Source organism: Pristiophorus japonicus, chromosome 6, assembly GCF_044704955.1.
Source record: "Pristiophorus japonicus isolate sPriJap1 chromosome 6, sPriJap1.hap1, whole genome shotgun sequence".
Lineage (NCBI taxonomy): Eukaryota > Metazoa > Chordata > Chondrichthyes > Pristiophoridae > Pristiophorus > Pristiophorus japonicus.
In genome coordinates this window covers 63,462,349-63,487,680 of record NC_091982.1, presented here as the reverse complement: position 1 = coordinate 63,487,680, position 25,332 = coordinate 63,462,349, and positions in this window count along the sequence as shown.

Below are 25,332 nucleotides of genomic sequence, written 5' to 3'. Positions count from 1 at the left end.
TCCCTGTTAAGTCCTGACTCTAATGTACTGACTTACACGAGACATATACTGAAGTCAAGGTCACTCAGGACCTGCACCTTTAATTCCAGCTCTCCAGTGCTGCACTTCCCTGAGACCTCCCTTTATATACCTCAGTGGGACAGGTATGCAGTGTCTCCTGCAAGTACACCCCTGGTGGTAAGGTATGCTTATTGTTACAGGTCATATCCAATTACAGTCATGTATAGCATGGTAAGATACAGTTATATACAGTAATGTGAGATACATGACATCACCCTCCCGCAAGGTCTTATTGCCTTTATAGATTCAGTCACTCAGGTGGTCTGCGCTCTCACATGGAGTGTCTTAGTTGTGGTTCAGTTGTTTGCCTTGGTGCCTGTGTTTCGTTCGGTGTGATTGCTGGTATCTCGCCTGGGCTGTCTGTTTCGTTCGGTGTGATTGCTGGTTTCTCGCCTGGGCTGTCTGTTGAGACTGCTCTTTCCTCAGGTTGTTCCACCTGTCTGTCCACCAGGTGTGGTGTGAGTTCCACATTGTAGTCTGCCTCTGGTTCTTCAGTGTTATCAGTGAATCTACTTTTTACTTGGTCTACATGCCTCCGGCAGGTTTGGCCATTGTCCATTTGTACAACCAGTCTTTGTCTGTTACTGTCCCTGCAAGCCATTTGGGACCCCGGCCATAGTTTAGCACAAACACTTTGTCCCCTATCTCATTCCACCTCCCCCTCGAATTTCAGTCATGGTACTCAGTTAGCTTTTGATGCTTAGCCTCAACAATTTCATGCATGTCTGGGAGGATTAACGAGAGCCTGGTTTTTAAGGTTCGTTTCATCAATAGTTGCGCGGGGGGAACGCCAGTCAACAAATGCAGACGAGATCTGTATGCCCGCAGCAGTCGCGACAAGCGGCTCTGCAGCGTGGGACCTTGGATTCTGAGCATGCCTTGTTTAATGATCTGCACTGCTCGCTCCGCCTGGCCATTGGAGGCTGGCTTGAAAGGTGCCGTCTTAATGTGATTTATACCGTGGTCAACTATAAAATCGTGAAATTCTGCGCTGGTGAAGCACGGACCATTATCACTGACCAATATGTCAGGAATGCCGTGCGTTGCAAACATGGTTCTAAGGCTCTCCACAGTGGTGGAGGTGGTGCTCGAGTTTAAAATGATGCAGTCGATCCATTTTGAAAATGCATCAACGACTACGAGGAACATTTTGCCCATGAATGGGCCGGCAAGTCTACATGCACCCGCTACCACGGTTTGGTGGGCCAGGGCCAGGGTCTGAGGGGGGCCTCCCTGGGGGCATTACTGAGTTGGGCACAAATGGTGCACCGACGGACGCAGAGCTCCAAGTCCACGTCAATGCCAGGCCACCAGACATGAGATGTGGCTCGCGATGGAGTTCCCGGAAAAACGCCTCCCTGCCTCATAAGGGCATAACCACTCGGCTGCCCCACATCAGGCAGCCTGCCTGTAGTGAGAGTTCATGCATGCGCCTATGGAAGGGTTTGACCTCCTCGGGGCAGGCATCGCGAGCCTCTGCCCAGTCACTGGTTAAAACGCATCTTTTAACTAGAGATAACGTGGGGTCGCTGGTCGTCCAGGCTCTGATTTGGCGAGCCATCATGGGCGAACCTGTGGATTCAAAGGCATTGATTGCCATGACCATCTCACAGTCCTGTTCGTCGGACCCTTCTGTGGTCGCCAGGGGTAGCCTGCTAAACGCGTCGGCACAGTTGTCTGTGCCTGGTCTGTGCCTTATCATGTAGTCGTAAGCCGCCAGCATGAGTGCCCACCGCTGAATCCGAGGTATTGGCGTTGATTGCCTTACACTCGGATAGTAGGGACGTGAGGGGTTTGTGGTCGGTTTCTAATGCAAACTTGGCCCCGAAAAGGTATCGGTGCATCTTTTTGACACCGTACACGCACCCGAGCGCCTCCTTCTCAATCATACCGTACCTGCGCTCCGCCCGTGAAAGTGACCTGGAGGCATAAGCAATGGGCTGCAATTTACCTGCATCATTGACGTGCTGTAAAACGCACCCGACCCCGTACACTGACGCATCACACGTAAGGACTAACTTTTTACCTGGGTCAGAAAAGGCTAAAACACTCTTGGAACATAGAAGGTTGCATGCCTTATTGAAGGCGCGTTCTTGGGCGTCCCCCCAAAACCAATCGCACCCCTTTCTGAGTAGCACGTGGAGAGGCTCCAGCAGCGTGCTCAAGTTCTGCATAAAGTTCCCAAAGCAATTGAGTAGCCCGAGAAAGGCGCGCAGTTCCGAAACATTCCGGGGCCTGGGTGCCAGGCGAATCGCTTCGGTTTTGCATTCGGTTGGGCGGATTCCTTCTGCCCAAAAATTGAACCTCAGGCGCGAGAAACAGACACTTGGATTTCTTAACTCTTAGGCCTACCCGATCCAATCGACTAAGTACTTCCTCAAGGTTGCAGAGATGAGAGTCGGTGTCCCTGCCCGTGATGAGTATGTCATCTTGAAACACAACCGTCCCCGGGATGGACTTGAGCAGACTCTCCATGTTGCGCTGGAATATAGCAGCTGCTGACCTGATGCCGAATGAGCATCGATTATACACGAAAAGGCCTCGATGTGTGTTGCTGGTGGTGAGTAGCTTAGACTCTTCGGTCAGTTCTTGCATCATATACGCAGATGTGAGGTCAAGTTTCGAGAAAGGTTTTCCTCCAGCCAACGTGGCAAATAGGTCCTCCGCTCTGGGCAGCGGGTATTGGTCCTATAGGGAGACTCTGTTTATGGTAGACTTGTAATCCTCACAGATTTGCACGGATCCATCAGGCTTCATGACAGGGACGATGGGGCTTGCCCAGTCACTGAATTCCACGGGAGAAATTATGCCTTCCCGCAGAAGTCGGTCCAGTTCGTTTTCAATCTTTTCCCTCATCACATAAGGCACAGATCTAGCCTTGTGATGGACTGGTCTGGCATTCTGTGTGATGTAGATTCTAACTTTAGCCCCTTTGAAGGTGCCCACAGCTGGCTGAAGGAGATGCTCAAAACGGCTTAGAACTGTTGAGCATAAGAATTAGGAACAGGAGTAGGCCATGTAGCCCCTCGAGCCTGCTCCGCCATTCAACAAGATCATGGCTGATCTGGCCGTGGACTCAGCTCCACTTACCCGCCCGCTCCCCATAACCCTTAATTCCCTTATTGGTTAAAAATCTATCTATCTGTGATTTGAATACATTCAATGAACTAGCCTAAACTGCTTCCTTGGGCAGAGAATTCCACAGATTCACAACCCTCTGGGAGAAGAAATTCCTTCTCAACTCGGTTTTAAATTGGCTCCCCCGTATTTTGAGGCTGTGCCCCCTAGTTCTAGTCTCCCCGACCAGTGGAAACAACCTCTCCGCCTCTATCTTGTCTATCCCTTTCATTATTTTAAATGTTTCGATAAGATCACCCCTCATCCTTCTGAACTCCAACGAGTAAAGACCCTCAATCTATCATCATAGGTTAACCCCCTCATCTCCGGAATCAGCCTAGTGAATCGTCTCTGTACCCCCTCCAAAGCTAGTATATCCTTCCTTAAGTAAGGTGACCAAAAGGTGAGCAGGAGGTCCGTTCCTCTGATGACATGGCATGAACATCATCCCATTTCCAATTAAGTTCTGCCAGCCAGCTTCTCCCCAACAGAGCTGGGAGATCCCCGGGGACAATCCACAGGGAAAGTCGATTCACCATCCCTTTATGTGTAACTGAGAGCATGGTGCTGCCAAGGACTGGGACGATTTCTTTAGTATAGGTCCTTAGTTTGGTATCGACCTTTGTTGCTTTTGCGCGGCCACAGCTGTTCAAATTGTTGAACGCTCATAAGGGGTTGACTGACCCCCATGTCCAGTTCCATGTTGACGGGTATCCCGTTGAGTAGAACCCTCATCATCATTGGAGGCGTCTTGGTGTAAGAACAGTGGACATTGATCGTGTTAACCCGCTGTACCTCGACATCCCGTGCACTGTTCCAACCGTCTTCCGGTCCGCTTTCCGACCCTTTCTATTCGTATACCAGCCGAGCTGCTGTTTCTGCACATGCGAGCCAGATGCCCTCTGTAGTTGCAGTTTCTGCAAACGGCATGCTGAAAACGACACTCCCTGGTTGAGTGCCTTGCCCCACATCTCCAACACAGACCGTTACCATTTTTTCCGAAGGATGAGCTGCGTCTGGCTGATCTCCCTTGAGCTTCTCTCAATCTGTTGTTGATTGCTCGCATTGTGGGTTGATGAGGTGTGATCGGCCGTTCACGTGGTCCTTGATTTTGATGGCTTCTGGTGCCACTGTCTGCTGTTGAAGGCCTTCTCTCCTGCCTTTGCCTGTGTGTCGGGGTAGCGGTTTGTTTCACAATGTGAACCCCTTGTTCCGATGCCTCGTTGGTTGTCGTACCCGAAGTACAGATCAGCTTCGTTTCTTCTTCGCCTGCCAAGAACATCTGTGCGACCAGTGCTGCTGCCTCTAGAGTCAAGTTCTTAGACTCTATAAGCTTTCGGAATATGTCTGCGTGGCCTACTCCTTCAATAAAAAAGTCTCTCAGTACTTCTCTCCTTAGTTCATTGGGGAACTCACATGAACTAGCCAGCCTCCAAAGTTCCGCCACAAAGTCGGGTATGCTTTGGCCCACACAGCGTCTGTAGCTGTAGAACCTGTGTCTGGCCATGTGTACGCTGCTCGCTGGCTTCAGGTGGTCTCTCACCAGTGTGCTTAACTCCTCAAATGACTTGCTTGCTGGTTTCTCGGGTGCCGGCAGATCTTTCATGAAAGCGTATGTTTTCGAACCACAGCTGGTCAAGAGATGGGCTCTTCTCTTGACTGCCTTATCATTGCCCAGCCAGTCTTTGGACACAAAGCTTTGCTAGAGCCTTTCTTTAAAGTCATCCCAATTGTCTCCGGCATTGTATTTCTCATCTGAGCTGTTGGTAGCCATTCTGTGGATTCTGTGATCCCGTAACTCGTCACCACTGTTAAGTCCTGACTCTAATGTACTGACTTACACGAGACACATGCTGAAGTCAAGGTCACTCAGGACCTGCACCTTTAATTCACAGCTCTCCAGTGCTGCACTTCCCTGAGACCTCCCTTTATATACCTCAGTGGGACAGGTATGGAGTGTCTCCTGCAAGTATACCCCTGGTGGTAAGGTTTGCTTATTGTTACAGGTCATATCCATTTACAGTCATGTATAGCATGGTAATATACAGTAATATACAGTAATATGAGATACATGACACTCCCAATCCACGCCTCCTGCAGCTGCCAGTGTTTTCACCCGGCGATGCTGCAGGGGGTGGAACCCAAGTTTGGGTCTGGCGCGCGTCCAAGGCGATGCACGCGACCATGACGTCACGATCTCTGGACGAAGGAAACCGGGGCGCAACGTGTTACCACTGGCAACTAATAATAATAACTTTTATTTATATCGTGCCTTTAACGTAATAAAACGTCCCAAGGGGTTTCACAGCAGTGTTACAGACAAACAGATAAATTTGACACCGAGCCACAAAAGAAGAAATTAAGGCAGATGACCAAAAGCTTGTTTGAAGAGGTAGGTTTTAAGGAGCATCTTAAAGGAGGAAAGAGAGGTAGAGAGGTGGAGAGTTTTAGGGAGGGAGTTCCAGAGCTTGGGGCCCAGGTAACAGAAAGTACGGCCAGCGATGGTTGAGCTGTTATAATGTGGGATGTTCAAGAGGGCAGAATTTGAGGAGTGCAGAGATCTTGTGGGATTGTGAGGCTGTACGAGATTATGGAGATAGGGAGGGGAGAGGCCATGGAGGGATTTGAAAATGAGGATGAGAATTTTAAAATCGAGGCGTTATTTAACCAGGAGCCAATGTAGTTCAGCGAGCACAGAGGGTGATGGGTGAGCGGGACTTGATGTGGGTTAGGACACGGGGCACAGGGGGTGATGGGTGAGCGGGACTTGGTGCGAGATAGGACACGGGTCAACGAGCAAAGTGGGTGATGGGTTAGCGCGACTGGGTGCGAGTTAGGACACGGGTCAGTGAGCACAGGGGGGTGATGGGTGAGCGGGACTCGGTGCAAGTTAAAACACGGGGCAGCGAGCACAGGGGGCGATGGGTGAGCGGGACTCGGTGCGAGTTAGAACACGGGTCAGCGAGCACAGGGGGTGATGGGTGAACGTGACTGGGTGCGAGTTCGGACAGAAGAGTCGATGTTATCACCGCACCCGTTCGAATCCCGGTTCGAGCCCAGATGATAATGATAGGCATTAAGGAGGCCAATTTCTCGGCCCTAATCTTTAATGTGCATGGCCTCAGTTCTAATCATGGGTAGCAAATCAAATAAAAACTATGAGCACTGGTCATACTGCGCTAAAAGGGTTAAATGCCGAGGGCAGGTTGCACAGACTGGGCCTGTGTTCCCTCGATTGTCGATCTGATCGAGGTGTTTAAGATGATTAAAGGATTCGATGGGGTCGATAGAAAAAAAACTATTCCCTCTGGTGGGGGGAGTCCAGAACAAGGGGGCATCACCTTAAAATTAGAACCAGGGTTCAGGGGTAATGTCAGGAAGCACTTCTTCACACAAAGGGCAATGGGAATCTGGAACTCTCTCCCCAAAAAGCTGTTGAGGCTGGGGAGCCAATTGAAAATGTCAAAACTGAGATTAATAGATTTTGGTTAGGCAAGGGTATTAAGGGTTACAAAACCAAGGCGGGTAAATGGAGTTAAGATACAAATCAGCCACGATCTAATTGAATGGTGGAACAGGCTCGAGGGGCTGAATGGCCTCCTCCTGTTCCTAGGTACCAAGGTTGGCCAATTTGCACTTTCACTGATTCTCTCCAATGCGTTGAATCTCCCAGGGATGTGAATAACTGCAGGGATAATTGTGCTCACTAATTGTGCCAGTACTAACTGCTGTTCGGCTTGCTGTATAGACGCTGTCGGAGAGCTAGCTTTTGTTCGTACAGCATTAATGACACTAATTTAATCACAATCAGCATCTTCCATCGGCAACTATAGAGGAATCTCCCTGTTATCAGTCACTAGGAAAGTCGTCGCTAGAGTCCTCCTTAACCGCCTTCTCCCCCTTGGCCGCCTGAGGAAAAGAGTGTTTGAAGACCAGGCCCTCAAAACTGCCACCAAGTTCATGGTCTACAGGTCTGTAGTAATACCCGTCCTCTTGTATGGCTCAGAGACATGGATCATATACAGTAGACACCTCAACTCGCAGAGAAATACCACCAATGATGCCTCCGCAAGATCCCCTGGGAGGACAGACGCACCATGTTAGCGTCCTCGACCAGGCCAACATCCCGAGCAGTGAAGCACTGACCAAACTCGATAAGCTCTGCTGGGCAGGCCACATTGTCCGCATGCGAGACACGAGACTCCCAAAGCAAGCGTTCTACTCGGAACTCCTAAATGGCAAGCGAGCCCAAGGTGGGCAGTTACAAGGACACCCTCAAAGCCTCTCTGAAAAAGTGCAACATCCCCACCGACACCTGGGAGTCCCTGGCCAAAGACCGCCCTAAGTGGAGGAAGTGCATCCGGGAGGGGCTGAGCACCTCGAGTCTCGTCGCCGAGAGCATGCAGAAATCAAGCGCAGGCAGCGGAAGGAGCATGCAGCAATCCAGTCCCACCCACCCCTTTCCTCAACGACTATCTGTCCCACCTGTGACAGAGACTGTGATTCTCATATTGGCCTGTTCAGCCACTTAAGGACTCATTTTAAGAGTGGAAGCAAGTCTTCCTCGATTCCGAGGGACTGCCTATGATGATGATGATAAGGCTTCCTTAGAATCTCCGAATTGAATGTGAAAACATTGAGGAAACGTGCCTACCATGAAACCCGTTGTGATTTTTTTTTTAATCGTAGCCAATCTTTCCAATTCTTTGTCAGATCACAAACGCCAGAGGTCACCTTGCACACATCAAGGATCACCCTGCGCTAATGCTCTTAGCCAAAAGGCCTAGAGCCCAAGCACCGTTCCTGGAAGTACTGCAATACCAGGTTCGTGCCATGGAGGTGGATGGGTCAAGCCACCCCACCCACCTCCTATATATGAAACCCGTTGTGTTAAACCTCAGTTTTCCATAGACAGGCAAATCTTGATTATCCTGGTCCCTCGGGGATTGGGCTATTCTGGGTCAACAATTTTTCCGTTAGTGTGAGTCTATATTTTAATGTTAGAACTTTAATGAATCAATACAATCAGCTACAAACAGTAACAAAAGATGGACATTACCAGCATGCATGTACAGGTTCTGTGCCTGGAACCCAGTGCCGGCTCTGCTCCATTCCCAATGGCAGCGGCGGCCACGAGAGACAGCGGCTGCAGCAGCACGTACACACACACACACCAGCAAAGCGAGGGCAGAGGAGGGTGATTTTTACGGTGAGTGAGAGTGTGTGAGAGAGAGAGAATGTGTGAGTGTGAGAGAGAGAGAGAGTGTGTGAGAGAGAGAATGAGCAAATACAATTGAGCACAGTGTTTGGAAGAAGATGTTTCCAAATTATTTTGGGCTGTCTTTTCACTTGTTAGCAATAGAATTGTAAATCCCATTACAACGGTTTCCCGTTGGATCCGTGTACGGATAATCAAGAGTTGCCTGTATATACAGACCTCATATTCTAATCATGCTGCAAGTAATGTGCATTAGACTCATTGTTCTTGGTAGTCATTTAACCAAGTTTCAAAAACAAAACAAGAAGAATGTCACCAAAAAAAGCAACAATGTGCAGGGTTATGGAAAAGAGCAGGGAAGTGGGCCTGACTGCTTTTTTAGAAATATCCTTTTCCCTGGGATATTCAACACGTGGGAGAGAATCAGTGAAAGTGCAAATTGTCTACGACCTATTGGCAGGGCCAAGCTCCCGACCTAGGAACAGGAGGAGGCCATTCAGCCCCTGGAGCACTGGTACGATGGGCCGAATAGCCTCTTTCACTGCTGTGTGCACCTATGGTTCATTTACATATTTGCATCAACAGTTAACCCAATTATCAAAGGCTTTCCACCTTTAGTCTGGAATTACCCAGCCAGCCTACATGTTTTCAGAGCAGGCTTTCCATTCAAAAGAAAGCCCTTGCATTTATGTCATGCTTTCCATGCTCTCAGCCCATGGCAAAGTGACTCAGAATCAATGAATTGCTTTTGAAATACTGTCAAATACATGCAAACGCAGCAGCTAATTTACGCAGAGCAAGATCCCACAGGCTGAAGCTGAGATCAATGGGATAAAAATCAGGTGTGCCACTTCACTTCACCAGAGTCCCATCCAGGCAGTGAGGCTGAAAATTAACACCCAAAAAATAAAGACTTACATTTATATAGCACCTTTCACGACCTCAGGATGTCCCAAAGCGCTTTACAGCCAATGAAGTAATTTTGAAGTGCAGTCACTTTTGTAGTGTAAGAAAGATGGCAGCCAAATTGTGCACAGCAAGCTCCCACAAATAGCAATGTGATAATGACCAGTTCATCTGTTCCAGTGATGTTGGTTGAGTGATAAATATTGGCCACAGGACACCGGGGATAACTCCTCTGCTCTCCCTCAAAATAGTGGCCATGCGATCTTCTCCATGCACCTGAGAAGGAAGACTGTGCCTCAGTTTGATGTCCTATCTGAAAGACGGCACCTCCGGCAGTGCAGAGCTCCCTCAGTACTCTTCTTCTTAGGCAGTTCCTCGTATCGAGGATGACTTGCTTCCGCACTAAAAAGGGATGAGTTCACAGGTGTTTCAATGAAGGAGCTAATATTCGAGGTCTCAAATGTAAGGGTCGAAAATCCACGGCTGCATTTTTTATTTGAAACACCCTAAGGACAAGAAAACTAACATGGGATCGTTCCATGCACCAAATGAACATTTTTGGCCAAGTAAAAGCAGGCTGGGAAAATGTGTGGGCGGATACAGACATTGTGGAGTCTGGCTCACAAGAGAGACAGAGGCACTGGCCAATGGGGGAAAAGTGCATTCTGGCAGGCCAATCAGGGGTCGAGTCGGGCCTGAAGCGGGGAAATCTTCAACCAATAAGGACACCCCGGCCCAGTTTGAAAATGACATCCCCCCCCAAATCAAACTGTTGTGGAAAAATATTTCCGTGACTGTATAATATATAAAGAGAGGTTTATTAAATTGGAGACAAAGCTTTGGGAGAAGTGTTAAAGACCCCTGTCTTTGAACCATCTTCTCAACTTGGTATCTGCAGTGAAGTTCTTTTATCTTACAAATTACGTCACTTTATAACACATGCTTTAGCACTACAAAGCTGTTACTATCGAAGGCTAAGCTTTTGATATTAACCATCCTGCATTGTGACAGGGCAGTATAAACAAGTGCAGGTCTTTTGGCACCGGTATAAACAAACATACCCAGCACTTAACTCTCCAGTGTTCATTATCTCACTTTCCTATCTCCATAACTCAAGGCCAGCATACCTTAAAGTCTAACTGTTTTTTTTTTATAAAGCATAATGCATCAGTATTGTCCCTTACAAAATTCATTAAAGGGGAAAATAAAACAAATGTTTGGTCCCGTATACTAGTCCAGTATATGTCCAAAAATCCGCTCCAACAAAACTATGAATGTGGGCAATCATCAACCTAATTAATATGGGCAATGGACAATGGCCCTGGGATCATTGCAGGAATGGCGCACTGACTCCAGGACTATAACAAAGGACCTACAGGCTTTCAGGCACCAATGTGCCCCATAAAAATACCCTTGTCCTGACACATGCGTGTACCTGTGACATCTTCTGATTAAATATTCAAAGCTATCTCCCCGCCCAAACTTACACAATGAACCACCCACTCGGTTTGAACACGAAAATGCCATAACTGAATTGAATACAAATATAGGACACAGAACCACCAGAAGGTGGACAGAGTTCACAGGGGAGGAACGGTGTGGAGAAAAAAACTTGCAGAAATTTGGAGAAAAACAGTAGTGTGAAAAGACTTGCAGAAGTGGGTGGAGAAGAACTGGGAGAACAGAGGTTGGAAAAAGTGTGTCGAGAAAAGGCTGCTGGCTGCTGGAGGGGGAATGCAGCTGGAGCAGTAGGAAAAACAGTTTGGGTGTTTTCATTTAAATAGAAACATAGAAACATAGGCCCCAAGTTTCCACATGATTTGCTCCTGATTTTTAGGACCAACTGGTGTAGAACGGAGTATCTTAGAAATCAGAATTCTCCACATTTAGTTTCCTCCAGTTCTAGTCAGGTAGAACAGTTTCACTTTGGAACAGAATTTTTTTTTCAAAAGGGGGCGTGTCCGGCTACTGACGCCTGATTTCAAAGTTTCCACAGTGAAAATGTACTCCAAACTAACTTAGAATGGAGTAAGTGAATATTTTTGTACGCTTGAAAAAACCTTGTCGACACTTTAAAAAATCAGGCGCAGGTTACAAATTAGGCGTAGGGAATGAGGTGGGGGGGGGGGGGGCGGAGGGGGGCGGAAGGGAAGTCATTAAATTCTACAATCAATCCTTAGTTATACTTATACAAATATTATACAAATAAATCCAACCTGAATAAAAATTTATAAGCAAAGAAAAGATTAAATAAACCATGTTCCTACCTGTGTGAAAGTGCTTCAGGCAGGCCTTTCAGGCAGCGGTGTGGCGTCAGTGTCTCGACGGCAGCGGCAGCAAGCAGCCTTCGAGCTGAGCTGCAGTGTTTGAGGCAGGCCTTTCATGTTGGAGACAGGCAGCGGTGTGGCATCAGTGTCTCGTCTCGATGGCAGCGGCAGGCAGCAAGCAGCCTTCGAGCTGAGCTGCGGTGCTTGAGGCAGGCCTTCATTCCCCGCGAAGATGCAGCACCCGGACAGACTTGAGGCCATTCGGCCATGGGATTGCAGCGGCGTCAGTGGCTGGCCGGGAGTCCAAGAAAGAACACAGGACACACGCAGCTGCAGATTTAAAATTCTTTAGGCCGTTCAGCCACGCTTATGGGGCGGCGTCAGTGGCTCGAAGGCAGCCGAAGAATCAGGAGCGGACGTGAGGCCATTCGGCCATGGGATTGCAGCGGCGTCAGTGGCTGGACAGGAGCCGAAGAAAGAACAGCAGCAGCCTTCGAGCTGTGAGGGGGACTGACTGAGGCCATTTGGACAGGGAGAGGCAGCCACATCGACATCTTTATATTTAAATTTGCAGAATGGGTGCTGCATTGTCAACACCACATATTATGCAATGGTTTGCTTCCTCATGCAAGAAATTCTTTGTTCTTGGTGGAAGTTGATCCATTGCAAAGTTGAATTGGCACTTTTATTTCTCCAAACAAACAGTTCTTAATTTGCAGGCACCGGTTCTGCAAGTTTAGCAGTGAAAAGCTGAACTCATTGATTTCAGCAGGTGATTTATTCAGTAGTGCTGTTAAAAGCACTCCCTCACACACAGAAATATCAAGAAAATTAAAATACAAGCCTTTGCAGGGGTCCAAGAAACAAACCTTCACTTTTTCTGCAGTACTTTTAAAAATGGCCGAGTGCCAATGTTTACTTCAGACTGCGCATGCGCGAACGCTCCAACGCGCACGCGCAAGGTTGCTGGCATCAAGAAGCCTCATTTCAATTGTACCCGCCCCCTCCTACTTACAAAATCGGTGCGAGTGGTAGGCTCTGCCCCCTGTACGCTGCGCCAAGCAAACATCGAGCTCCAGAATACCGCACTTTTTTTCCGGCGCCGTTTTCGGCGCGAAAAACAGGCGCCCAGCTCTGAGGTGCGCCTTTTTCGTCACGTGTGGAAACTTGGGGCCATAGAAACTATGTGCAGGCATAGGCCATTCGGCCTTTCGAGCCAGCACCACCATTGAATATGATCATGGCTGATCATGCAACTTCAGTACCCCATTCCTGCTTTCTCTCCATACCCTTTGATTCCTTTAACCGTAAGGGCCACATCTAACTCCCTTTTGAAAATATCTAACGAACTGGCCTCAACAACTTTCTGTGGTAGAGAATTCCACATGCTCACAATTCTCTGAGTGAAGAAGTTTCTCCTCATCTCGGTCCTAAATGGCTTACCCCTGATCCTTAGACTGTGACCACTGGTTCTGGACTTCCTCAACATCGGGAACATTCTTCCTGCATCGAATCTGTCTAAACCCGTCAGAATTTTATATGTTTCCATGAGATCCCCTCTCATTCTTCTAAATTCCAGTGAATATAAGCCTAGTCGCTCCAGTCTTTCGTTATATGTCAGTCCTGCCATCCCAGGAATCAGTCTGGTGAACCTTCGCTGCACTCCCTCAATAGCAAGAATGTCCTTCCTCAGATGAGGAGACCAAAACTGCACACAATATTTAAGGTGTGGCCTCACCAAGGCCCTGCACAACTGCAGTAAGACCTCCCTGCTCCAATACTCAAATCCCCTAATTATGAAGGCCAACATACCATTTGCCTTCTTCACTGCCTGCTGTACCTACATGCCAACTTTCAATAACTGATGAACCATGACACCCAGGTCTCATTGCACCGCCCCTCTTCCTAATCTGTCACCATTCAGATAATATTCTGCCTCCCTGTTTTTGCCACCAAAGTGGATAACCTCACATTTATCCACATTATACTGCATTTGCCATGCATTTCCCCACTCACCTAACCTGTCCAAGTCACCCTGCAGCCTCTTGTGGGAGAGACCAAAACTAAGGGGCCATCATCATAAAGTAGCCACTAATAAATGCAATAGGGAATTCAGGAAAAACTTCTTTACCCAGAGAGCGGTGAGAAAGTGGAACTCGGGAGTGGTTGAGGTGAATAGCAGAGTTGCATTTAAGGGGAAGCTGGATAAACACATGAGGGGGAAAGGAATAGAAGGATATGGTGATGGGGTGAGATGACGTAGAGTGGGAGGAGGCTGGTGTGGAGCATAAACACCGGCACGGATCTATTGGACCGAATGGCCTGTTTCTCTGCTGTACAATCGATGTAAAAACAAACACATCTATGAAATTGACAGTCCAAAAACAGATCTAAGTACAGACCTCTGACAGGTGAAGATAAGAAGTTAGATTGCAGGTGCAGTGGGACATGGGCTTGGCGGAATCTGCACTGCAAACATACCCAGAACTCTCATCATTTTTATTTCTGTACACAACACCAGAGTTAGTAGCACTGGTGATTCTGAAATTATTGAAGGAGAATGTGAGGGCTGAAGGTATGAGAATTATTTTCTGCGGGAAATGCCCACCTTTAGAAAATCTTAATTTTTGACAACTGATTTAATGCATTTATTGAGATTTTAGAGCCTGCTGTATTTCTGCACGTGAATCGCAGTACATCCTTTAAGTAAATAAAATGCTTCATTGCTCCAGGCTCGAGGGGCTGAATGGCCTCCTCCTGTTTCTATGTTTTGTTCAATCTCCATGCCCTATTTTATTTCCATATTTGGCAAGTCAGCACGTGTAGCTGGGGAATTGTCAAAGTAAGTAACATATTGCATCACAGAAACATAGAAACATAGAAAATAGGTGCAGGAGTAGGCCATTCGGTCCTTGGAGCCTGCACCGCCATTCAATGAGTTCATGGCTGAACATGCAAATTCAGTACCCCATTCCTGCTTTCTCGCCATACCCCTTGATCCCCCTAGTAGTAAGGACTACATCTAACTCCTTCTTGAATATATTTAGTGAATTGGCCTCAACAACTTTCTGTGGTAGAGAATTCCACAGGTTCACCACTCTCTGGGTGAAGAAGTTTCTCTTCATCTCGGTCCTAAATGGCTAACCCCTTATCCTTAGGCTGTGACCCCTGGTTCTGGACTTCCCCAACATTGGGAACATTCTTCCTGCATCTACCCTGTCTAAACCCATCAGAATTTTAAACGTTTCTATGAGATCCCCTCTCATTCTTCTGAACTCCAGTGAATACAAGCCCAGTTGATCCAGTCTTTCTTGATATGTCAGTCCCGCCATCCCGGGAATCAGTCTGGTGAACCTTCGCTGCACTCCCTCAATAGCAAGAATGTCCTTCCTCAAGTTAGTAGACCAAAACTGTACACAATATTCCAGGTGTGGCCTCACCAAGGCCCTGCACAACTGTAGTAACACCTCCCTGCCCCTGTACTCAAATTCCTTCGCTATGAAGGCTAACATGCCATTTGCTTTCTTAACCACCTGCTGTACCTGCATGCCAACCTTCAATGACTGATGTACTATGACACCCAGGTCTCGTTGCACTTCCCCTTTTCCTAATCTGTCACCATTCAGATAATAGTCTGTCTCTCTGTTTTTACCACCAAAGTGGGTAACCTCACATTTATCCACATTATACTTCATCTGCCATGCATTTGCCCACTCACCTAACCTATCCAAGTCACTCTGCAGCCTCATAGCATCCTCCTCGCAGCTCACACTGCCACCCAACTTAGTGTCATCCGCAAATTGGAGATACTACATTTAATCCCTTTGTCTAAATCATTAATGTACAATGTAAACAGCTGGGGCCCCAGCACAGAACCTTGCGGTACCCCTCTAGTCACTGCCTGCCATTCTGAAAAGTACCCATTTACTCCTACTCTTTGCTTCCTGTCTGACAACCAGTTCTCAATGCATGTCAGCACACTACCCCCAATCCCATGTGCTTTAACTTTGCACATTAATCTCTTGTGTGGGACCTTGTCGAAAGCCTTCTGAAAGTCCAAATACACCACATCAACTGGTTCTCCCTTGTCCACTCGACTGGAAACGTCCTCAAAAAATTCCAGAAGATTTGTCAAGCATGATTTCCCTTTCACAAATCCATGCTGACTTGGACCTATCATGTCACCTCTTTCCAAATGCGCTGCTATGATATCCTTAATAATTGATTCCATCATTTTACCCACTACCGATGTCAGGCTGACCAGTCTATAATTCCCTGTTTTCTCTCTCCCTTCTTTTTTAAAAAGTGGAGTTATATTGGCTACCCTCCACTCCATAGGAACTGATCCAGGGTCTATGGAATGTTGGAAAATGACTGTGAGTGCATCCACTATTTCCAAGGCCACCTCCTTAAGTACTCAGGGATGCAGACCATCAGGCCCTGGGGATTTATCGGCCTTCAGTCCCATCAATTTCCCCAACACAATTTCCTGACTAATAAGGATTTCCCTCAGTTCCTCCTTCTTACTCGACCCTCTGACCCCCTTTATATCCGGAAAGTTGTTTGTGTCTTTACTAACCTTTTTCTCTTTACATATCTATAGAAGCTTTTGCAGTCCATTTTAATGTTCCCTGCAAGCTTCCTCTCGTACTCTATTTTCTCTGCCCTAATCAAACCCTTCGTCCTCCTCTGCTGAGTTCTAAATTTCTCACAGTCCCCGGGTTCACTGCTATTGCTGGCCAATTTGTATGCCACTTCCTTGGCTTTAAGACTATCCCTGATTTCCCTTGATAGCCACGGTTGAGCCACCTACCTTTTTTATTTTTACGCCAGACAGGGATGTACAATTATTGTAGTTCATCCATGCGGTCTCTAAATGTCTGCCATTGCCCATCCACTGTCAACCCCTTAAGCATCATTCGCCAATCTATCCAAGCCAATTCATGCCTCATACCTTCAAAGTTACCCTTCTTTAAGTTTTCTGAATTAACTGTTTCATTCTCCATCCTAATGTAGAATTCCACCATGTTATGGCCACTCTTCCCCAAGGGGCCTCGCACAACGAGATTGCTAATTAATCCTCTCTCATTACACAACACCCAGTCTAAGATGGCCTCCCCCCTAGTTGGTTCCTCGACATCTTGGTCTAAAAAACTATCCCTTGTGCACTCCAGGAAATTCTCCTCCACCGTATTGTTTCCAATTTGGTTCGCCCAATCTATATGCATATTAAAGTCACCCATGATAACTTTGGCACCTTTACTGCATGCACCCCTAATTTCCTGTTTGATGCCCTCCCCAACATCACTACTGCTGTTTGGAGGTCTGTACACAACTCCCACTAGCGTTTTCTGCCCCTTGGTAATCCGTAGCTCCACCCATACCGATTCCACATCATCCAAGCTAATGTCTTTCCTTACAATTGCCTTAATTTCCTCTTTAACCAGCAACGCTACCCCACCTCCTTTTCCTTTCTGTCTATCCTTCCTAAATGTTGAGTACCCTTGGATGTTGAGTTCCCAGCCTAGGTCACCCTTGGTCATCCTAATTAAAAAACAGCTGGAATCAATACTGAAGCTTTTATATAAGATCATCATCATCATAGGCAGTCCCTCGGAATCCGTAACATCTGTAAGGTACTCCACCAGCCTGACCCCGCCACACAGCACTGCCCCCCAGTCATCAAGATCCATGGCACGGCCCTGGACACTGTGGACCATTTCCCATACCTCGGGAGCCTCTTAACAACAGGAGCAGACATCGACAACGAGATTCAACATTATCTCCAGTGCGCCAGTGCAGCCTATGGCCGCCTGAGGAAAAGAGTGTTTGAAGACCAGGCCATCAAAATTGCCACCAAGCTCATGGTCTACAGGGCTGTAGTAATACACACCCTCCTGTATGGCTCAGAACCATTCATGATTTTGAAAGCCTTTCTCAAATCTCTTAACCTTCTCTACTCTAAGGATAACAATCCCAATTTCTCTAGTCTCTCCGCATAACTGAAGAAACTCGTCCTTGCTACCATTCCAGTAAATCTCCTCTGCACCCTCTCCAAGGCCTTGACATCCTTCCTAAAGTGCGGTGCCCAAAATTGAACACAATATTCCAGCTGAGGCATAACCAGTGTTATATAAAGGTTTAGCACAACTCTTTGGGTAAATAAGTTTCTCCTTGTGAAATAGATTCAATAGTAGCCTGCCAAAGGGAATTGGATAAGTACCTGAAGGGATAAAATTGCAGGGATATGGGGAAAGAGCGGGGGAGTGGTACTAATTGGATCGTTCTTCAAGAGAGTCGGCGCAGACGCGATGGGCCGAATGGCCTCCTTCTGCGCTGCACTATTCTATGATTCTATGATAAGCTGACATTTGGATTAAAAAGCTGATGATCGACATGTACAGGTTATTAAGGAAGAATGAGGCAGCTGGCTTTAAAAGCCTGTTTCATCTGTACTCACCTTTATGGTGAAATATTTAACACATCACATAGCAGATTCTCTAAACTCTTACAAATGAACAGTTCATTTTTAAAGCTCTCCATTTTCTTTGGATATTTATCTACCGCACTCATTACTACGCTCCAAGTTACTGACCTGACCTTGAATTACTCAATCAATCCCCACGAACACAGCAAAATAGCACCTGGAAAGTGAATGCAACTCAGTTGGTTAGTGTTCAGTCATAGAATATCGGCTGCAGACGTTGTTGGGAAGGAAAGAGAGAGAGAAGGGAGAAGGAAACAGGACTGTCATAATACCTGCCCTCCTGTATGGCTTAGAGACATGGACCATATACAGTAGACACCTCAAGTCGCTGGAGAAATACAACCAACAATGTCTCCACAAGATCCTGCAAATCCCCTGGGAGGACAGGCGCACCAACATCAGCGTCCTTGATCATATAAGATAACTGCCTGGCTTAGCCCAGAAAGTTCCTTTCTGAGGAATACAAGAAAAACAAAGTTTTCAGACATTACAATTCCAGACCTTTATTATACACAATTTATTTTAAGCAAAACACTGAAGAAACAGATCTCTAACTGGGACTCTCAGAAACCATCCGTTCATTTCAAATTTTTCTGCCTCAAGTTTGTGCGCAACAAACAACGGGACAAAACAAAATCTCATTGGTTCCCGTCCTGAAAGAAGGAAGAAAGACTTGCATTTCTATAATGCCTGTCACGTCCACCAGACATCCCAAAGCGCTTGACAGCCAATCTGAAGGATTGTAAAATAAAAGCAAGACTTAGATTTATATAGCACCTTTCATAACCTCAGGATGCCCAATGTGCTTTCTAACCAATGAAGTACTTTTAAGGTGTAGTCACTTGCAATGTAGGAAAGGTGGCGGCCAATTTGTGCACAGCAAGCTCCCACAAATAGCAATGACCAGATAATCTGTATTTTTATTGATGCTGATTGAGTGATAAATATTGTCCAGGATACTGGGGATAACTCCTCTGCTATTCTTCAAAATAGCACCACGTGATCTTTTACATGAGAGGGAATACGGGGCCTCGGTTTAACATCTCATCCATAAGACGGCACCTCCGACAGTGCAGCACTGCACTGGGAGTGTCAGCCTAGATTTTGTGCTCAAGTCACTGGAGTGGGATTTGAATCCACAATCTTCTGACTCAGAGGTGAGAGAGCTGTCCACTGAGTCACAGCGGACACAGCTGTTTTGACCTCCCACATGCTCTATTCTTATAGGCTCCAGTTCCACCTTCGAAATGACATGGTTGATTGATCCTGACAATCTTCAATGACATGCAAATATTACATAGAATTACATAAAATGTAACACACAGAAACAGGTCATTCGGCCCAACAGGTCCGTGTCGGTGTTCATGCTCCACACGAGACTCCTCCCACCCCTCTTCATCTCACCCCATCACCATATCCTTCTATTCCTTTCTCCCTCATGTGTTTATCCAGCTTCTCCTTAAATGCATCTCTGCTATTCACCTCCTGCACTCCCTGTGCTAGCAAGTTCCACATTTTTATCACTCATCGAAACATACAATGACACAGCACAGGAGGAGGCCATTTGGCCCATCGTGCCTGTGTCGGCTCTTTGAAAGAGAGATCCAATTAGTCCCACTCCCCCCGCCCTTTCCCCACAGTCGTGCAAATTTCTCCTCTTCAAATATTTACCCAATTCCCATTTGAAAGATACTATTGAATCTGCTTCCACCGCCCTTTCAGGCAGCGCGTTCCAGATCATAAAAACCCGTTGTGGAAACCATTGCTTCCTTATATTGCCTCTGGTTCTTTTGCCAATCGCCTTGAATCTGTGTCCCATGGTTACCGACCCTCCTGCTACAGGAAACAGTTTTCCTTATTTACTCTATCAAAGCCATTCATGATTTTGAAAGCCTTTATCAAATCTCCTCTTAAACTTCTCTACTCTAAGGATAACAAGCTCAGTTTCTCCAGTCTCTCCGCATAACTGAAGTCCCTCATCCCTGGAACCTTTCTAGTAAATCTCCTCTGCACTCTCTCCCAGGCCTTGACATCCTACCTAAAGTGCGATGCCCAGAATTGAACACAATACTCCAGCTGAAGCCGAACCAGTGTTATATAGAGGTTTAGCACAGCTCTTTGGTTAAATAAGTTTCTCCTTGTGAAATAGATTCAATAGTAGCCTGTGAAAGGGAATTGGTTAAATACTTGAAGGGATAAAATTGCAGGGATATGGCGAAAGAGCGGGGGAGTGGGACTAACTGGATCGCTCTTCGAGAGAGCCAGCGCAGACTCGATGGGCCGAATGGCCTCCTTCTGTGCTGCACTATTCTATGATTCTATGAACAGCTGACATTTGGATTAGAAAGCTGATGGTCGACATGTACAGGCTGTTTTCCTTCCTGGGCCGCTAACGGGGCGGACACTTCAGCAGCGGTAGATAGGAATAGTGCAATCAAGCAGACGCAACATGGATTCATGAAGGGGAAATCATGTTTAACTAATTTACTGGAATTCTTTGAGGATATTATGAGCATGGTGGATAGAGGTGTACCGATGGTTGTGGTGTATTTAGATTTCCAAAAGGCATTCGATAAGGTGCCGCACAAAAGGTTACTGCAGAAGATAGAGGTACGCGGAGTCAGAGGAAATGTATTAGCATGGATCGAGAATTGGCTGGCTAACAGAAAGCAGAGAGTCGGGATAAATGGGTGCTTTTCGGGTTGGAAATCGGTGGTTAGTGGTATGCCACAGGGATCGGTGCTGGGACCACAACTGTTTACAATATATATAGAAGAGGGGACAGAGTGTAGTGTAACAAAATTTGCAGATGACACAAAGATTAGTGGGAAAGCGGGTTGTGTAGAGGACACAGAGAGGCTGCAAAGAGATTTAAATAGGTTAAGCGAATGGGCTAAGGTTTGGCAGATGGAATACAATGTCGGAAAATGTGAGGTCATCCACCTTGGGAAAAAAAACAGTAAAAGGGAATATTATTTGAATGGGGAGAAATTACAACATGCTGCGGTGCAGAGGGACCTGGGGATCCTTGTGCATGAATCCCAAAAAGTTAGTTTGCAGGTGCAGCAGGTAATCAGGAAGGCGAATGGAATGTTGGCCTTCATTGCGAGAGGGATGGAGTACAAAAGCAGGGAGGTCCTACTGCAACTGTACAGGGTATTGGTGAGGCTGCACCTGGAGGACTGAGTGCAGTTTTGGTCATCTTACTTAAGGAAGGATATACTAGCCTTGGAGGGGGTACAGAGACGATTCACTAGGCTGATTCTGGAGATGAGGGGGTTACCTTATGATGATAGATTGAGTAGGTTGGGTCTTTACTCGTTGGAGTTCAGAAGGATGAGGGGTGATCTTATAGAAACATTTAAAATAATGAAAGGGATAGACAAGATAGAGGCAGAGGTGTTATTTCCACTGGTCGGGGAGACTAGAACTAGGGGGCACAGCCTCAAAATATGGGGGAGCCAATTTAAAACCGAGTTGAGAAGGAATTTCTTCTCCCAGAGGGTTGTGAATCTGTGGAATTCTCTGCCCAAGGAAGCAGTTGAGGCTAGCTCATTGAATATATTCAAATCACAGATAGATAGATTTTTAACCAATAAAGGGAATTAAGGGTTACGGGGAGTGGGCGGGTAAGTGGAGCTGAGTCCACGGCCAGGTCAGCCATGATCTTGTTGAATGGCAGAGGAGGCTCGAGGGGCTAGATGGCCTACTCCTGTTCCTAATTCTTATGTTCTTATGTTCTTATGGTCCGTCCGAGGGGCCCTTCCCTCACTTAAAGGGAAGTTCCCACGCTGCCGGCTCTACAGAAGCAAAAGGGACCGACCTGGACCACCAGGGAGTAGGGGTGCCGCGCGATCAGAGTGATGGGCTGAGCGATCTCGGCCAGGACCCTGCGAAGAAACCAGATCAGCAGTGGCAAAACAGCCTCAGGATCTACATCGGAATATTGCATTCAAGGTGCGGTGGGAGATCGTGGTGGAGGTGCGGCGAATGTTTGTGGCGGAGGAGCGGTGAGAGATCGTAGCTGAGGTGCGGTGAATGAGGGGACAGGGCCCAAAAGAGGCGATGGCCCAGGGGCAGCACGGGCCAGCCCACAGTGCGATATGTGTGCGCACTAGGTCCGTGCAAAAGAGCTGGTCTCAAGTCGCCTTGGTTAATCCTTGCCACTGGATCAAGCTCTGTCAAGCCCGTCTGGTGGCTGATGTGTAACGGTCACCACACGTTAAAAAATTCCACGCACAGGCATCTTCCACCCCTTCAACTGGAGTTCAGCACTGGAACATCGGGTCCTTCATTGAAACATCTGTGAACTCATGTGGAAGCAAGTCATCCTCGTTCCAGGGACCGCCTATGATGAAGACAGGATGTTAAGGAAGAATGAAGCAGCTGGCTTGAAAAGCCTGTTTTATCTGTACTCACCTTTATGGTAAAATATTTAACACAACACATCACAGATTCTCTAAACTCTGATAAATGAACATTTAATTTTTAAAGTTCTCCATTTCGGTTGGAAATTTATCTCGTTACTACCCTCCACATTACTGACCTGACCTTGAATTACTCGATCAATCCCTACGAACGCAGCAAAATAGCACCTGGAAAGTGAATGCAACTCAGCTGGCTAGTGTTCAGTCACAGAATATCGGCTGTAGAAGTTTGTTGGGAAGCAAAGAGAGAGAAAAGGGGGAAGAAAAGAGAGAAAGAGTGGAAGGAAGGAGAGAGAGAGGAAGGAAGGAAAGAGAGAGCAAGGAAGTGGGAAAGGAAAGCGAGAAAGAAAGAAAGGAAGGAAGGGCGGAAGGGAGGAAAGGAGGAATGAGAAGAAGGAATAAAAACAGAAAATGCTGGAATTCTCAGCGGGTCAGGCAGCATCTGTGGAGAGAGAAACAGAGTTAATGTTTCAGGTCGATGACCCTTCGTCAGAACTGGAGTGTGTTCGAAAAGAACATTCTTAAGGAGCACTGAAAGGGGGAGGGGAGGAAAGAACAAAAGCGATTGTCTGTGATAGGGGGAAGGCAGGAGAGATTAGAGAGATAAAAGGGATGATGGCAGGAGTTAGAAAAAGGTCAGTCTAGACAGGGTGTGAATGGCAGAGTAATGACCAGTTGCCATTGGAGACAGAGAGAGAAATTACATAAGATCGGGGGGTGGGGGGTGCGGGTGGGGGGAGCCATAAATGGGCAGAGGTTATGGTCTGAAATTGCTGAACTCGATGTTGAGTCCAGAAGGCTGTAAAGCGCCTAATCGAAAGATGAGGTGCTGTTCCTCGAGCTTGTGGAACAGTGCAGGTGACTGAAGACGGAGAGGTCAGAGTGGAAATGGAGTGAGGAATTAAAGTGACAGGCGACCAGAAGAGAAAAACGAAGGAAGGAAGGAAAGAGAGAAAGGAAAGAGAGAAAGGAAAGAGAGGAAGGAAAGAGAGGAAGGAAAGAGAGGAAGGAAAGAGAGGCAGGAAAGAGAGGAAGGAAAGAGAGGAAGGAAAGAGAGGAAGGAAAGAGAGGAAGGAAAGGAAGGAAGGAAGGAAGGAAGGAAGGAATCCCAACCAGTGAAGTACTTTTGAAGTGTAGTCACTGTTGTAATGTAGGAAATGGAACAGCCAAATTGTTCACAGCAAGCTCCCACAAACAGAAATGTGACAAATGAGTATATCATCAATTTTGGTGATGTTCGTTGAGGAACTCCCCTACTCTTTTTCAAATAGTGCCATGAGACCTTTTACAGTCAACCGAGAGGACAGACAGGGTCTCCGTTTAGCATCTCATCCAAAGGACAGCACCTCTGACAGTGCAGCTCTCCCTCAGCACTGCACTGGGGGTGCCAGCCTAGAACTCCCTTGGTCTTCTTCAAAATAGTGCCATGGGAGCTTTTACATCAACCTGAGATGGCAGTCGGACCGAATGTCAACCTGGATTATGTGCTCAAGTCTCTGGAGTGAGGCTCGAACTCGTGACCTTCGGGCTCAGAACCGAGAGAGTGCTACCCACTGGAACAAGGCTGACACCATACAGCTTCAACTTTGTTCGAATATCCATTTGGGATTCAAATAAAAATGAATGGACAGAATAATGGAGCTCATTCCTTGTACCCATAACAGTAGCTTTTAGTAAACAAGATTATTTTGATCAGATGAAATTCTGATTATACATATTTTATGGTCTTCCAGCAGAGTTTTAAAGCTGATGTGACAGTGTTGTGTCGTAGCTACTGATCTAGTGAGTTCTGTTCCTGAGATTGAAAGCAACCAGGGCTGTAGAGTGAAGGGATAGTGTACAAAATATGTCTCCTGAAAACTGTAATACCTTTAATGAAAGGAAGCATCTTTCCACAGTCTCAGGATGTCCGAACGCATCTTACACCTAATCGTGTGTTTAAGATGATTGAAGAAATTGATGATGTAGATAGAGAGAATCTATTCCCTCTGGTGGTGGTGGTGGGGGGGGCAGGGGGGGGAGTCCAGAACAAGGGGGCGTCACCTTAAAATTAGAGCCAGGCCGTTCAGAGGTAATATAGAACAGTACAGCACAGAAGGAGGCCATTCGGCCCATCGAGTCTGCACCAGCTCTTTCGAAGAGCGATCCCGTTAATCCCACTCCCCCAGGCTTTCCCCATATCCTGCAATTTTTTTCTCCAAGTATTAATCCAATTCCCTTTTGAAGGCTGCTATTGAATCTGTATCCACCACCCTATCGGGCAGCGTGTTCCAAGTCCTAACCACTCGCTGCGTAAAGATGTTTTTCCTCATGTCGCCTTTGGTTCTTTTGTCAATCACCTTAAATCCGTGCCCTCTGGTTATCGACCCTTCAGCCACAGGAAACAGAGTCCCTTAATTTACTCTATCTAAACCCTATCATGATTTTAAAACTTGTAAAATGCCCATATCTGCATCATTCCGAGAAATATATAGTCCATCTCAACAATTTGTCAGACCCACCCCAAGGTAACAAATTCACATTAAATTTGTGGGATTTTTGGTGCTTTTGCAGATATCTTAGATGGTCTCCCGAATGGGTTTCAATCATTCCTTCTCAGACAGGCTTCGTACAGGCCATTAAATGTCTCAAGTCTCACAGCCATGTCTCCACAACCCAAGCTTGCCATTTCACTATACTCCTGTCAGGAAACACTTCTTCACACAAAGGGCAGTGGAAATCTGGAACTCTCTCCCCCATAAATTGTTGAGGCTGGGATTCAAGTGAAAATATCAAAACTGAGAATGATAGATTTTTGTTAGGTAAGGACAATGAAGGTTATGGAACCACGGCAGGTGGATGGAGTTATGG